The 14996-nt window shown below is 39.9% G+C and overlaps 1 pseudogene; it reads left to right on the top strand.

Moving 5' to 3' along the window:
• Window positions 1-841: 841 nt before the first annotated feature.
• Window positions 842-2671, top strand: LOC116635306 (annotated as a pseudogene).
• Window positions 2672-14996: the final 12325 nt, after the last annotated feature.

The following is a 14996-nucleotide window of genomic DNA, read 5'->3' as shown; positions in this document are numbered from 1 at the left end:
TTCATAAATTCTAGCAGTGTTCGAAGGACAAGACAAGTCTAGGGTTCTCCTACTACACCGCCTTTGTAGCTCCCTCCCTCAATCTCATAGATTCTAGGCTTGAGTATCTGAAACTGAGAACGGAAAACATTTCACTCATAATAACTACAAAAATGAAAAAAAAAAACCGTTCAAGATAGTTTCTCACAAACTTATTATTTACATTTAAGACAATTCTAATTAAAAATCAAATTTCTTCCTTGAATTTAGATAAAATTATGTTAAAATTTTTAAGAAAGAATAACTCCTCACGAATAACCAAGATAATTATGCAAAGAGAATGTAGTGCCTTCTCAGGTGGCAACACCTGCTGTAAACTAGGGCTGGATAATATACCGCTATGGACTAACCGTAATTCATTTAGCCAGTCCCCTGACGATGGCTAATCATAGCTAAAATCAGTAAATATCCTTATACACGTGTCCCATGTACTGGTACATATATTCTTGTGGGACAGACACCCAGGATCAGTGTTTGCTGATTGCCATTCATCTCTGAACTTAGCTGGGATAAGGAAAGGCTTTCTTGTTGCACTGTTGGCTGACGTACCTCTTCCATATCTTGCACAGTTTCTTTTTTTTAATAAAGAGTATTCAAGGAATTTTCATCAGATGAACGTAAATAGGTATCCCCATTTTTAAAGAATTCTTCCTTTAAAATTTAGAAAGATTCCGACACACCGTCTTTGGGGTGATCCATGGTGGACGTTTTGAGGGCAGCTGTCCTGCAGCCTGCACGCCCCGGACCGCCTCCTGTGGAAGACTGAGCCGGCTGTTTAGCTTTCTCCCTTTGTCTCATAACCATGTCCACCAACAGGAATGCTAATTCACCAGCTGCCCGCCTTAACAGATTCAAGAACAAGGGGAAAGACAGTACAGAAATGAGGCGGCGCCGAATAGAAGTTAATGTGGAGCTGAGGAAAGCTAAGAAGGATGACCAGATGCTGAAAAGGAGAAAGGTAAGCTCGTTTCCTGATGATGCTACCTCTCCACTACAGGAAAACCGCAACGACCAAGGCACTGTAAATTGGTCTGTTGATGACATTGTCAAAGGCATAAATAGCAACAATTTAGAAAGCCAGCTCCAGGCTGCTCAAGCTGCTAGGAAACTGCTTTCTAGGGAAAAACAGCCCCCCATAGACAACATAATCCGGGCTGGTTTGATTCCAAAATTTGTGTCCTTCTTGGGCAGAACTGATTGTAGTCCCATTCAGTTTGAATCTGCTTGGGCTCTCACTAACATTGTTTCTGGGACGTCAGAACAGACCAAGGCTGTGGTAGATGGAGGTGCTATCCCAGCATTCATTTCTCTGTTGGCATCTTCCCATGCCCACATCAGTGAACAAGCTGTATGGGCTCTAGGAAACATTGCAGGTGATGGTTCAGTTTTTCGAGACTTGGTTGTCAAGTACGGTGCAGTTGACCCACTAATGGCTCTCCTTGCAGTTCCTGATATGTCATCTTTAGCATGTGGTTACTTACGTAACCTTACTTGGACACTTTCAAACCTTTGTCGCAACAAGAATCCTGCACCCCCATTAGATGCTGTTGAGCAGATTCTTCCTACCTTAGTTCGTCTCCTGCATCATGATGATCCAGAAGTATTGGCAGATACCTGCTGGGCCATTTCCTACCTTACTGATGGTCCAAATGAACAGATTGAAATGGTTGTGAAAACAGGAGTTGTGCCCCAGCTTGTGAAGCTTCTAGGAGCTACTGAATTGCCCATTGTGACTCCTGTGCTAAGAGTCATAGGAAATATTGTCACTGGGACAGATGAACATACTCAGTTTGTAATAGATGCAGGAGCACTTACTGTTTTTCCCAGGCTCCTAATGAACCCCAAACTAATATTCAGAAGGAAGCTCCGTGGACAATGTCAAACATCACAGCTGGTCGCCAGGACCAGGTACAGCAAGTTGTGAATCATGGATTAGCCCATTCCTCATTCGTGTTCTCTCTAAGGCAGACTTTAAGACACAAAAGGAAGCTGTCTGGGCTGTGACCAACTATACAAGTGGTGGGACAGTTGAACAGATTGTATACCTCGTTCATTGTGGCATAATACAACCATTAACTGCAGAAGACACCAAAATTATTCTGGTTATTCTGGATGCCATTTCAAACATCTTTCAGGCTGCTGAGAAACTAGGTGAAACTGAGAAACTTAGTATAATGATTGAAGAATGTGGAGGTTTGGACAAAATTGAAGCTCTACAAAACCATGAAAATGAGTCTGTGTACAAAGCTTCATTAAACTTGATTGAGAAGTATTTCTCTGTAGAGGAAGAGGAAGATCAGAATGTTGTGCCAGAAACCACCTCTGAAGGCTATACGTTCCAAGTTCAGGATGGCACTCCCGGGACTTTTAACTTTTAGATTGTACAGCTGAGGCAGAAAGTTGTTTGTTGTGTACTCTGTTTGGTAGAAGTTTGTCTTACTGTTTCTCTACTAAGAACTCTTTTTAAATGTGTTTTGTTATTGTAGCACTTTTTACAACGAAACTCTACTTGACCAGTTCCAAACTGTACAAACTGTATGAAGCTCCTCCTCTCAGTGGGTTTCTTATTTCTATGTGGAATCTCCTCTCTTGCAGTGTCCTGTAAATAAAGATTAAATTCCACTCTTTTCTTAAAAAAAAATTTAGAAAGATTCCAAATTCAGAGAAGTTTTAAGAACAAAAATCTGTGCAAGAATTGAGTCTAAACTCTTCTTCTTTTTTTTTTTTTTAAATTTTATTTATTTATTTGAGACAGAGAGAATGAGAGAGAGAGAGCACATGAGAGGGGTGAGGGTCATAGGGAGAAGCAGGCTCCCTGCTGAGCAGGGAGCCCGATGCGGGACTCGATCCAGGGACTCCAGGATCATGACCTGAGCCGAAGGCAGTCGCTTAACCAACTGAGCCACCCAGGCGCCCTAGTCTAAACTCTTCTTGTGTTTGGGGATTTTTAGAAAATTCTTCAAATCAGAAAAATTGTGAATAGCCTTTAAAACATAGACTATCAACACATTTGTTTAGTTCACTCCCAAAAGCTCTTGTATTCTTTTTTTTTTTTTTTTTTTAAGATTTCGTTTATTTGACAGAGAGAGACACAGCGAGAGAGGGAACGCAAGCAGGGGGAGTGGGAGAGGGAGAAGCAGGCTTCCCGCGGAGCAGGGAGCCCAATGCGGGGCTCGATCCCAGGACCCTGGGATCATATCCTGAGCCGAAGGCAGACGCTTAACGACTGAGCCACCCAGGCGCCCCAAAGCTCTTGTATTCTTGTACATAATATTTTTAAATATTATTCTGAGATATCTCAATCTCACATAGAAGAATAATAAATAAAATAACTATTACCCATGTACTGACTACCCAGCTTTGTCAGATCTTAGCAGTTTGCTACATTTGCTTTAGAATTGTAAAGACAAACATTTTAAATACAATTTAAGTACCCCTGGGTACTGCTTTCTACTCTCATTTCTCTCTCTCCTTCCCGCTCTTATCCAGAGGCAATCATTACTCAGAAATCAGAGGTTATAATTTCCATGCAACTTATGTGGATTTTTACTACATTTATATGTAGTAAATAACATTTAGAACACTCCTTCATGTTTTCTTACTTTATAAAAATAGTCTCATACTATGTGTTATTCTTCTACCTGCCTCTTTAGACAGTATTGTTTCTGAAATTTATCAGGTTGATATCTGTAACTTTATCTAGTTGAACATCTATTTAATATTTTGCATATGAAATGGATCCATCCTCCTATTAAATGCACATTTCTATTGTTTCCAACTTTTTCCTATTATAGAAATAACTCTATAAACATTCTTAAACCTGTGGGTAGGTGGGAATGTTTTCTAGGGTAGTAGTTTTCAAAGAGTGGCTCAGAATGGCCTAGAGATTTCTGAGACCAGTTCAGGACATCTGCTGGACGAAAATTATTTTCGTAACAATGACATTATTTGACTTTTGCATTCTTATTCTCTCATAAACAGCAGAGTTTTTCAGAGACTACATGGTATGTAATATCACAACAGACTGAATGTAGAAGCAGATATGAGAATCCAGCTGTCTTCTATTAAACCGGATATTAGAGTAATTTGAAAAATATAAAATAGTGTCACTTTCATACTGATTTTTTTTTAATTTTGAAGAATAGAGTTGTTTTTCATCAAAATGTGTTATTTAGGTTAAGTAATGAGTTTATTGTTGTTATTTTTAAGTGAATGAATGAATAAATATTTTTAAATTTCTTGGTTTTAATTTCTAATTTAGTAAATATTAATAGACAAAAACGAAAGGAATTTGGTTCTCAGTGATTATAAAGAATAATGAATCGTTGAACACTACAACAAAAATTATGATGTACTATATGCTGGCTAACTGAACATAATAAAAAATAAAATAAAATTAATAAAAAATAAAATACAGTATACTGACATTAAAAAAAAAAAGAACTTAAAGGAGTTCCAATAGCAAAATGTTTGGGAATATTTGTGCATTTTGTATTGTGGGTTTTTTGTGTGTATGTGAACATATGTTTTCATTTCTCTTGGGTGAATACCTACAAGTGGAATTTCTGGGTCAGGGATAGATGTATGCTAACCTTTAAAAAAAACTGTCCCGTTGTTTTTCCAAGTGGTTATATGCTTTTACATTCCCTCCAGCTATTTATGAGAGTTCCAGTTCTTCCACATCCTTGTCAAATTCGCTTTTTAAATTTGTCTTTTTAATTTTAGTCATTCTAGTGGCTCTGAAACAACTTATGGTGGTTTTAATTTGAGGGATATCATTATAGGGACCCTTTCTCTGGGTTAAATCTGACATAGCTTTTTAAAAATGTGAAGACCCCAGGGAAAGTGTTACAGAAGGATCAACTCTGGTCTTTTCTCCTTGCTGAGAATGATTTATCAGGTTATTATCCTAAACGACAAATAATGAGTCTATGGCCATACCACCCTGAATGTACCCAATGTCATCTAAATTAAAAATAATGAGAATAAAGGCAATCAGGTGATTGCCAAGGTGGGAGGTATTGACCATTGATGAAATATGCACCAGAAAATATAGTACCTTCATATCATATCAACAGAGAGCATCACTTCGGTTAAGGCTAAGTTTTCATGAGTGGATGTTTTAAATAGGAATGTTAGTCTGGGTGTATGGTAAATAGGATGCCGATGAGGCACAAAAGACTCAAGACTGGAAACTAGCAGTGTAGTGGAAGTGCTCTAGACAAAGGATCCAGGGGACTTGAGATCGAATCCTAGTCACTCTGGAAGGATTTTAACCTCTCTGAATCTGTTTGTCACAGGAAATATGTTGACGATGAAACCTACATTTCAGAGTGGTTGAGTGGATTGAATAAGATTTAGATAATTACTTACTTTAATAAGATTAAAATAATGGGGGAGCCTGGGTGGCTCAGTCCGTTAAGCATCTGCCTTCGGCTCAGGTCATGATCCCAGGGTCCTGGGATCGAGCCCCGCATCGGGCTCCCTGCTCGGCGGGGAGCCTGCTTCTCCCTCTCCCACTCCCCCTGCTTGTGTTCCCTCTCTTGCTTTGTCTCTCTCTCTCAAATAAATAAATAAAATCTTAAAAAGAAAAAAAAGATTAAAATAGTGGCATAGAGTGCCATGGATCTCCTATCAACTTGATCGCCAATCAAGTTAACATTTCCTATCCCTCTGTGCAATGGTGCCAGGAGGTTAGAAGATTGCAGACCCTTGGGCAGTGTGAAGTGTGAAAGAAATAGTAGCCCCTGCGAGTATGATGGCATTGAGTGCTTCAGGGCTGGCATGTGGGAGACAGCAAGTTTTCTGAAGGCAGGTGTGGCCAAGACTGGCTAACTCCTTCCTAAACCCATTTCCTTCTCTTCCTGGCCAGAGTTAGACCACATTTCTCACATTTCTCATTATAGTTACCTGTGGCCAAATGACTAAGCCCTGACCAATGGAATGGGAGCACACATGACATACGCCACTTCCATGCTTGGTTCATGGAGAACTTCTCATATAATGCTTGACTTTCTTTCCCCTCATGGGCTGGTCTGCTGAAGAGAACACAGTGGAGGCCGCTGACACCCCACATTGTGACAGAGGGACAAGAGGGAAGGAGCCTGGTACCCAATTTCCACACTCAAATTTACATGAGCAAGAAATAAACTTTTATTATGTTAATTCAATGAGACATTGTCATTGTCCGTGACAGCACCCCTCCTACCTTCGCTAATACGGCAGGCGCTGCTTATACCTTCCTGCAGAGCTGTGGGAGATTTAAACTGGTGCCTCTTGGGTGCTCAGTAAATACTTGTTGAATTGGTCATCAAGGAATAAACAAATAATTGATTAGAAAAAACAGTATGGGTTGAAGAGTGGACATACGAAGAAAACGTGTGTTGCTTTCTTTAATGAGATTGGTCAGACCTGGCCCATGGTAGAAGTAATTTTAATTTCCTTTCCCACTGGGTTTTAAAATTTTCTGCTCTCTCATGGGCCTATTAAGAGCCAGGAAAGCTGGGGAAGGTGACATCCAAAGGTTATTTATTAGCAGTCTGTTATTTCTCTCTCTAAGTCCAATTCCTTTCCTCTCCTTTAGTAGATTTTATTGCTATAAGGAGTGGCATCTGGTACCAAAATTAAAAAAAAAAAAAAGTAAAGAAAAAGAAAGAAATCAAAACCAAAACCAAGCAAAATAATAATTAGATTAAAAAATATTTCCTGGGGTTTAGCTGAATCTGGGAAGGAATATCTCTAGCAGTCTGAACACCAAAGACAGAATGAATTTTGCAAAGTGCTGTGCAGACTAACCCTACTTATTTACTGGTTCTCACCTCCTTAATAATCCACAAACTAAATACTTCTCACAGAAAACCCAGCAGTGTCACCTTGCTTCTCCACCAAGATTTCATAGCCAAGAGCTGTAATGAGGTCTCCTGCAAGGGCAACCCCCATTATGTTTACCAAATATGTTATGGTATCTTTACTAAAAGATTCTTGTCAACAGTGTGTGTCTCTCTGGGCACAGTTTGAAGGGCAAGTCAGTAAACTTACATCATTTTTTTTTCAATTAATCCTTCCTCCCAAGAAATGTGCTAATCTGTACTGGGCCTCCTTGTCATTGGTGTGAATTATCTGATTTTTACTGTTTCCAAAAGCATTTTGCATATTCATAAAATGTTATCATTCAAATGTACAATATAAACCAGAGTGGGTTTCAAGCCAAAAGTAATTAATTCTGTTTCAGATAAATCAATTAGAATTGGAGTAGGGACTATATGCTCGTTTTGTCTTATTACTTCTGGAGAAGCATAAGCAATGTACATAATTATGGACTGAAAATTACATTAGATTCTTTACAAAGTCATGCATTTTCTGATTCACCTGAGTAACAGTAAGTTAGCCCTAGTACATAGGGATAAAGGCATGTCTAGCACTGAGAAAATTCAATATGAAACATCAAGCTTATGAAGGATTGCAATGATGGGGCAATTGTTTACATTACAAATTAGTTATTTGCTTCATAGGACCTTGGCAATTTGTTAGCTATTTGACCAAATTGGTTAAAAAGCAAACTTAAAGCATGAGTCAGAAATCTTCTGTTAAAAAAAAAAGATAATAAATATTTTAGGCTCTGCGGACCATATGGTTTCTATCACAACTATTCAATTCTGTTTGTGTAGTGTAGGTATGGAGCAAAATCAGCCATAGATAATAAATAAATGAACAAGTATGGTCATGGACCCCAATAAAACTTCATTTGTGGACATTAATTTGAATTTCATATAGTTTTATTATGTCATAAAGTAGTCTTCTTATGGTTTCTGTTGTTGTTTTGTTGTTGTTGTTGTTTTTGTTTTAGCTTCTGGGCCATACAAAATCAGGGGACGGCTGGATTTAACACATGGATTATAATTTGCCACCCCCTGATTGAAAGTATTGTGAGCAAGTCTCAATTGGCAGAATGAAAGCAGAATGAAATGAAGGTAAGATGCTTGATATCACAGTGTGTAAGGAAAATAGGAATCAACGTACACACTTAGTTTAGAATTGAGCATTAATTGCTGCAAGGGGCTTTGGTATTGTGGTGCTGGGTGAGGAAACAGGCAGAGAGTGCTCCTGACCAGCTCCGGGGTGCATGGAGGTTGGGCTGACTCAGCCTGCAAAAGAACTCGGGTTAAAGCTCTTTCGATGCATCTCTGTCTTTTCTTCTTTTTATTTGCTCCAAGCTCAGGCTGAGGAGTGGATGGGATTTTGAATACTTTCAACCTCATCATTTTCCAACTTCCCTGTCCACTTAGGCAATATAATTTTTAGTCATGGGTGATTCAGAACACGAAGACATCACCGTGGTCTCACCTCCATGGATTCTGACTCCAAAGTGGTGGGATGGGGCCTACGAAATCGGCATGGTTAACAAATGACCCAGAATGTTTTGATGGAGTTCTTACGGCTGGTGGGCAAAGTACTGATTACTCTCTTTTCTAGTCCAAGTCTGGCTTTTGTCTTTTCTTAGACCATTTTCATCTACTGTTCCTTCTCATTGCCTAGTCTAAAGACTCAGCTGTGGCTTGGGTCTGGCTTCTTTGGGGGGACAGCTTATGGAATAGAAGCTCAATGTATCCTTATCTTCCACCGCAGCCAAAGTAATCTTTTCAAAATGCCATACTGCCCATGTGGATACATTGCTAAATCTTCCTTTGTTTTTCCTTTGCATCTGGAATCAAGGTAAACTTGTTAACAAGGCCTGCTCAGTTTGGTTCCTCGAGCCCTCTACATTTTCATCCTGACCTCCATCCCAGTCATGCTGGCTACCTTTTCCTCCCACATCCTCTTCATGCCTCTTCCTGCCACAGGGCCTTTGCACTTTGCCTATTCCACTTCGCCTTCTCCTGGTTGATGTCTTCATGGGCTTCACATTTCACTTCAAGTGACGTTTCCTCATGAAAGCTCTTTCTGACCTCAGCAACTATAAATGTGGCACTTGCCCTGGGGTCAATTTTACACTTGGGTTTTGGGGGGTTTTTTTGTGATTATTTGACAAAGGTCTGTCTCTCCCACTAGACTGCAAGCTCCATGAGGACAAAGCTCACGTTAATATTTGGCTGCCATGTGTATCTCCCAATGCCCAGCATTTTGCCTGGGTCAATAGTCATTTGTTGAGTGAATGAACAAGTGGATGAATGAATGAATGAGTGAATGAATGAATGAGAGAAAACTGTGGCTTTGTGTTATGCTCCAGGCAATCAGAAAAACTGAATAAGTGTTCTGCAACTATGACAGACACTAAGCCTTCCATATGAAACCAACAGTGAGGAATCTGAGAGGGCTTCATGCCATTCTGCTGCACCTTGAATGGAAGGAGGTTGGCCCCAAACCAGCATGGTGCCACAGTTGATAAAAGCACCACTGCCAAGGTCGGTAGAGGGGGCTGGGCAATGGCCCTAGCAACAGCAGACAAATACAGAGGAGAACATGAGTAAAGGAGGAAGAATTTCTTAAGAATGAGAATTATAATAAAATGAAGGTTATCAAATGCCAAAGAAAAGAGACAATGAGGTAGCTCAAACTTTATCCGTCAAATTTGTATGACAGGAGGTATTGATTGGTACATACATTTTTCTGGCCAAAGTCAAGTTTAGGGATCTGGATGCACTCTACCAAATTGTACTGGGGAAAATCAAATGATGACAAGGCCTGACATCTGCGTGAATGTCTGATTCTAGATTTTCAACTTTTGACAAATACATATTATTATAGTTATGATATGTAAACTATTTGCATATGCTCTAAAAACATCTTTTAACCTATTTGTTTTTCCTGTAACATTGTCATTCAGCTTACATGACTGCTATGGAATGTAATCTACTTCTTTTAACAAACCATAGTCTTGAACGTCATCTAGTGAACCAAATATAGTCAAAATTATATTTGACACAATTTTTATCTTTTATATTTTTAGTAAAGAAATCAGTTTATTTTCTTACCATTTAGCACATAGTAGGTACTCAATAATGTTTATTGAATGCATACTTAAAACATTATGTTGTTTGCTTATGGACAGAAAATAATCCTTTCGCTGGAGCCTAAACCTCCATTTAACAAACTCAGAGAAACATGTGTGTTGGAACAAAACCTCTAAAGTCTCCTGTTTCATTCTCTTATCCCATATCATTTTTTTCTAAATAGTTCCCAAAGGGAGGTACCGATAGGGTCTTCAATAATTTTTAGGGTTAACGATGCCACAGTCTCCCAGTGTCAGTGAGCTTCCCTACGTAGCAAACCGTCGCAAACCTGGCAGCTTGAAACCACAATATTGATTAGTTTATATTTCTGCGAGTTAGCCATCTGGCCTGGGCTCAGCTGGGTGGTTCTTCTGGACTCAGCCTGGCTTGCTTATGTACCCGCAGTACCTAAGCACATGGGTACTAGTGAGCTAGATGGTTGCCTCCTGAATTGGCTGGCTGTCCCCCTGGGGCAGGGGGAGCACTCTCATCCTCTGGCAGGTTAGCTTAGGGGAACTGGGCAGCTTTCCAAACCACCACTTCTACTACATTCTATTTGCCAAAGCAAGCCACAAGGCCACCCTAGAACCACTAGCAGGGAAGGTAGGCTCCACCTCTTGATGGCAGGAGTTGCAAAGCCATCTCACAAGTCCACCAATACAAGGAAAGGTGCTGGACTGTGGTCATTTCTGTAATCTGCCACATTCCTCAAGAACCCCTTTTCTCCACTATCAGGACTATTTCTCTACATCAGATCAAAATCATGCTTCAGCTCATTACCAGCTTGTGCTATTTACTCCATAAAGAACTATAGTCACTATCTTCCGTACAATAGCCTTTCCTCAAGTTAATAGCATTAATTTGCCCTTGAGCTCTCTTTTGTCATCAAAAGTATGTTTGATACTTTTTGGTTGAGAAATAGATCCTTGACAAAGAAAGATAGTTATATTTACTAGATACCTTCGAATCCTTGGAACGCTCACCACATCTGAGAATAAATCCTAGCTTTGTCACTTATTTATGCTAAGTAATTATGATGATAAGTATAACAGCAATAACAACAGCTAATGTTTAGATAGCACATAATAGTATCAGGCACTGTTCTTTTTTTTTTTTTTTTTTTTTTTTTTTTTTTTAAAGATTTTATTTATTTATTTGACAGAGAGAGACACAGCGAGAGAGGGAACATAAGCAGGGGGAGTGGGGGAGGGAGAAGCAGGCTTCCCGCCGAGCAGGGAGCCCGATGTGGGACTCGATCCCAGGATCCTGGGATCATGACCTGAGCCGAAGGCAGACGCTTAACGACTGAGCCACCCAGGCGCCCAGTGTTCTTTTTTTTTTAAGATTTTATTTATTTGAGAGAGAGAGAGCATGAGCAGGGTGAGGGGCAGAGGGAGAAACAGACTCCCCACTGAGCAGGGAGCCTGATGCTATGTGGGGCTCGACCCCAGGATCCTGGGATCATGACCTGAGCCAAAGGCAGACACTTAACTGGCTGAGCCACCCAGGCATCCAGTATCAGGGACTATTCTAAGTGCTTTACATTTAATCCTGACAGTAAACCCCCGAGGCATTAATCCTGACAATAAACCCATTGTATAGATAAGAAAGCTGTAGCAGAGGAGTGTGAAGTCAAGTTTACATGGTCAGACAGAAGCAGAGTAGAAATTTGCCTGCAAGTAGCCTGGCCTCAGAGCCCATATTCTGAACCACTACAAAGTACTGTCTCCTGTGTGACTCCGTACAAGTCACCCAACCTATCTGAACCCACATTCCCACATCAGCAAAGTGGTGATGGTAATGCCTGCCCACAGATGTGTGGTGAGACTCAAATGAGCCAGTGTACCTGAAATATCTTGGGGAACTGCAAATCACTGTAAAAATGTAAGACATTATTATTTTTATCATTAACCTGACATGGTCATGTGTTTCACTGAGAACTCGAGAAGTCCAAAGAATGCACAAATTGTTATATGGCTCCTACGTGCTATTTAAATAAAGAAATGGATGGTGTCTGTTTAAATGCAAATCAGTCTGCAGTGTTAACGAAGTCGACATCGGTGTGATTTTGGGTTAACTATTCTGGTGTGAGGTCTTATTTTTCCACCAAAAGCCCTCCCCATCATGTTTTTCCGAAGATGAAGACAACTCCGCCTGTGAAATCTGAGGGAGGAATAGAGAACTACGGCTCCCCTTGAAGGCTGTGCACAACTTCCTTGTTTTGCTGGAAATCGTGGGGCCAAACTTATGCGCATTTCCCCCAACAAATATTTTCTAATTGCTATGTCCTTATCATCGCGAACCCAATTTACAGCACCAGGCATGCAATGTGTTATTTTTGGAGCAGTGCTGTATACACTGGAAAAAATTTGCACATGAGGGCAAAATAGAACAGACAATTGCTTTTGGGGACTGCACAGATTAGTACATCATTGCATACTAACAAAGTGCTAATTGCTCCTTTTGACCACGGGCCCAGTTTACAAAGCTTTTGCACAAATGTGCTCTGTGCACTAAATTACAAAACTAACACTGCATTATTTCTCAGTACAGCTTGCAAATTCTTGTAGGACAGTATGCATTAGCATTAATTAAACTGGAGAGAGAGATAAAGAGAGAGAGAGAGAGAGATCGTGCGCAAGCGCTAGAGAGAGGGAGATACTCACAATTTGGAAAGAACAGACCGGATGCTAATTACTCAAGTTACAAATGTTGCACTTGTTCTGGGATGATATTAGGAAAAGCAAACAGCATCTATTCTCCAGGCTTGCATTTGGGAAACACAGTTTCAGGTCTGCAGTAAAGATGAAGACTGGTGGTTAATAACTAAAATAAAGTAGTAGAAGTAGTAATAGTAGGAGTAATAGCTGACATTTATTACTTACATTTAGTAAGTAGGCAGCACTTATTCTGTGGCAGGCCCTATTCAAATAGTTGTGCACACACCAACGCATTTATTCCTTACAATGACTCTAAGAGGATAAGAATAATAGAATGGTCAATCTTTTAATAAGCTGACTACTGTTGAACCCCTACTCCATCCCACCCCTGTGACTCAGCTTTAGGCAGTTGAGTCTGAAAATGACAAGGATGACTCAAGCTTTGAAATCTCTGTGAAAATAGGAGTCACCTCTTCCCACCCCCAGTGATCTTTGTTTTCTTCCAAATGCTAAGAAGCCACACTTAAAAAAATTACATTATTGCAAAATAGGTACAGAATCTTTTGACTTACTCAAAATAAGTACTTCTCTAAATCTGATCCATTTCTTCTTAAAAAAAAAAAAGCCCTGAGATAAGTTTCAATTAGCAATTGAAAGAGGAGTAAACAACAAGGAGTATTTCCTTGTTTTCAGAAATCAAAAGTGAGGATATGATCAGGCCGACTTATAGTTATGAAGAAAACCTGTTTTCTTTTAAATCAGGCTTTAATTTATGAATGAGAAGACTGGCTATACCTTGAAAGAAAAGTATGGGCATATCTGTTTCTTATTATTAAATAGCCAGGATCTTTCATGAAGTATGTGTGGTATGGCTACTCTCTGGGGCACAGATTTAAAGATTATAGCTTGTTAAGGTAGAGCAGAAAGAAGCAAACTGTCTGTGGGGAGATCACATTATACATCCCTGGGCTAAGAATTAATGTGGGGAAATGTGAGAGCACACTCTTTTTGGTGTTACCATATGTGTGAAGTAATCATAAAGTATAACTGTAATGAATCCAATTCTGAAAGTCCACTCTTCTGTGAAAAGAGGCGTCTTTTTTAGCATCTGGAGAAATGCAGATGATGGTAAATTCAGGCAAGAGGGGCTGGACTCAGGCTGCCAATTATACTTGTCGGAGGGAGAATTCTGATCAGAGAATGAAGTACAGTGGTGGGTTTGTCGAACAGGATGTAGTCCCTCCTGTCATTTGGAGGGGAAATTAACTTATGAGGTTGACAGAAATACCGGAACTGTTTTATATGGAACAACAGGTGTTGTGAGTGGGAGACTTAAAAGGACTCCTTTGCCAGATAAGTTTGGGAAACCATGCATGCAGTATTTGCTCCTGGAAATTTGCAAGGCACACAAACATACAAGAGGTTCCAAGGAGCCCTGCTTCTTATTTAAGTTCACTTTAAAAGGATTCGCACAAACTAGTATTCTGTGAAACTCAGTTTGGGAAATGGTAGCGAATTTTTTGAAAAGTATTTGATTGTGGAAAGAAATGTGTTCACTTGACCAGTAGGTCGGGTTGCCCACACAAAAGGAGTAAAGAAGCATACTTCATTAAAAAGTACAGCCATAATACTTGGCAAAATAATGTACTTCAGGCCGACTGAAAGAGACTAAGCTGAAAAACTAGGGGCAAGTTAAGAGTCCTATCCAGGAAGGAAGCCAATCAATTGCTTGACTTTAAGAAACTAAACTGAATTGCTTGACTTAAGCTTAAGTAATCTGTGTTAAATAAGGTCATTTTTTTCCCTCTACCTTTGTCTGAGTATGTGTGGGGAGATGGTGGTGATGGTGGTGAGGTGTGTAACTCTACCTTCAGTTTCCTTGTAAATGAAGTGTTCGTCCATATTTTGCCAAATTCTAAAAATTCTTTCTTAGATTAGGGGAATTTGGATGTAGAAGGATTATATGTTTGTACAGATGATTACAAAATCTGACCATTGGGAATCAAAAGTGCCCGGCTTAAATTCTCGATCAACATGGCAAAGGAAACCAGGGTACCGTGAGTCCATTGCTTTACCATACACAGAGCCACAGCCAAAAGTCAGAGAGAAACTGGATTGATAGAGAGAAGTGAAAACATGACTAAGGGAGCAGGAAGTTGGAACTGTCCTCTTCCCACCTGGGCTTCCCTTCCTGATCTCTTTCTGCTTGAATTGCTGATGCCTTTACTGATGCTTTGGAAATTCTCAACTACCACAGAGGGGAATAGGGGATTTCTGCCGCCCCACTCTCCCTTTTTCTTCTTGTCTT

The sequence above is a fragment of the Phoca vitulina genome, unplaced genomic scaffold (assembly GCF_004348235.1).
Source record: "Phoca vitulina isolate PV1807 unplaced genomic scaffold, GSC_HSeal_1.0 scaffold10, whole genome shotgun sequence".
NCBI lineage: Eukaryota > Metazoa > Chordata > Mammalia > Carnivora > Phocidae > Phoca > Phoca vitulina.
Note: the sequence above shows the minus strand (reverse complement) of the source record. Positions and strands in the feature narration are given on the sequence as shown.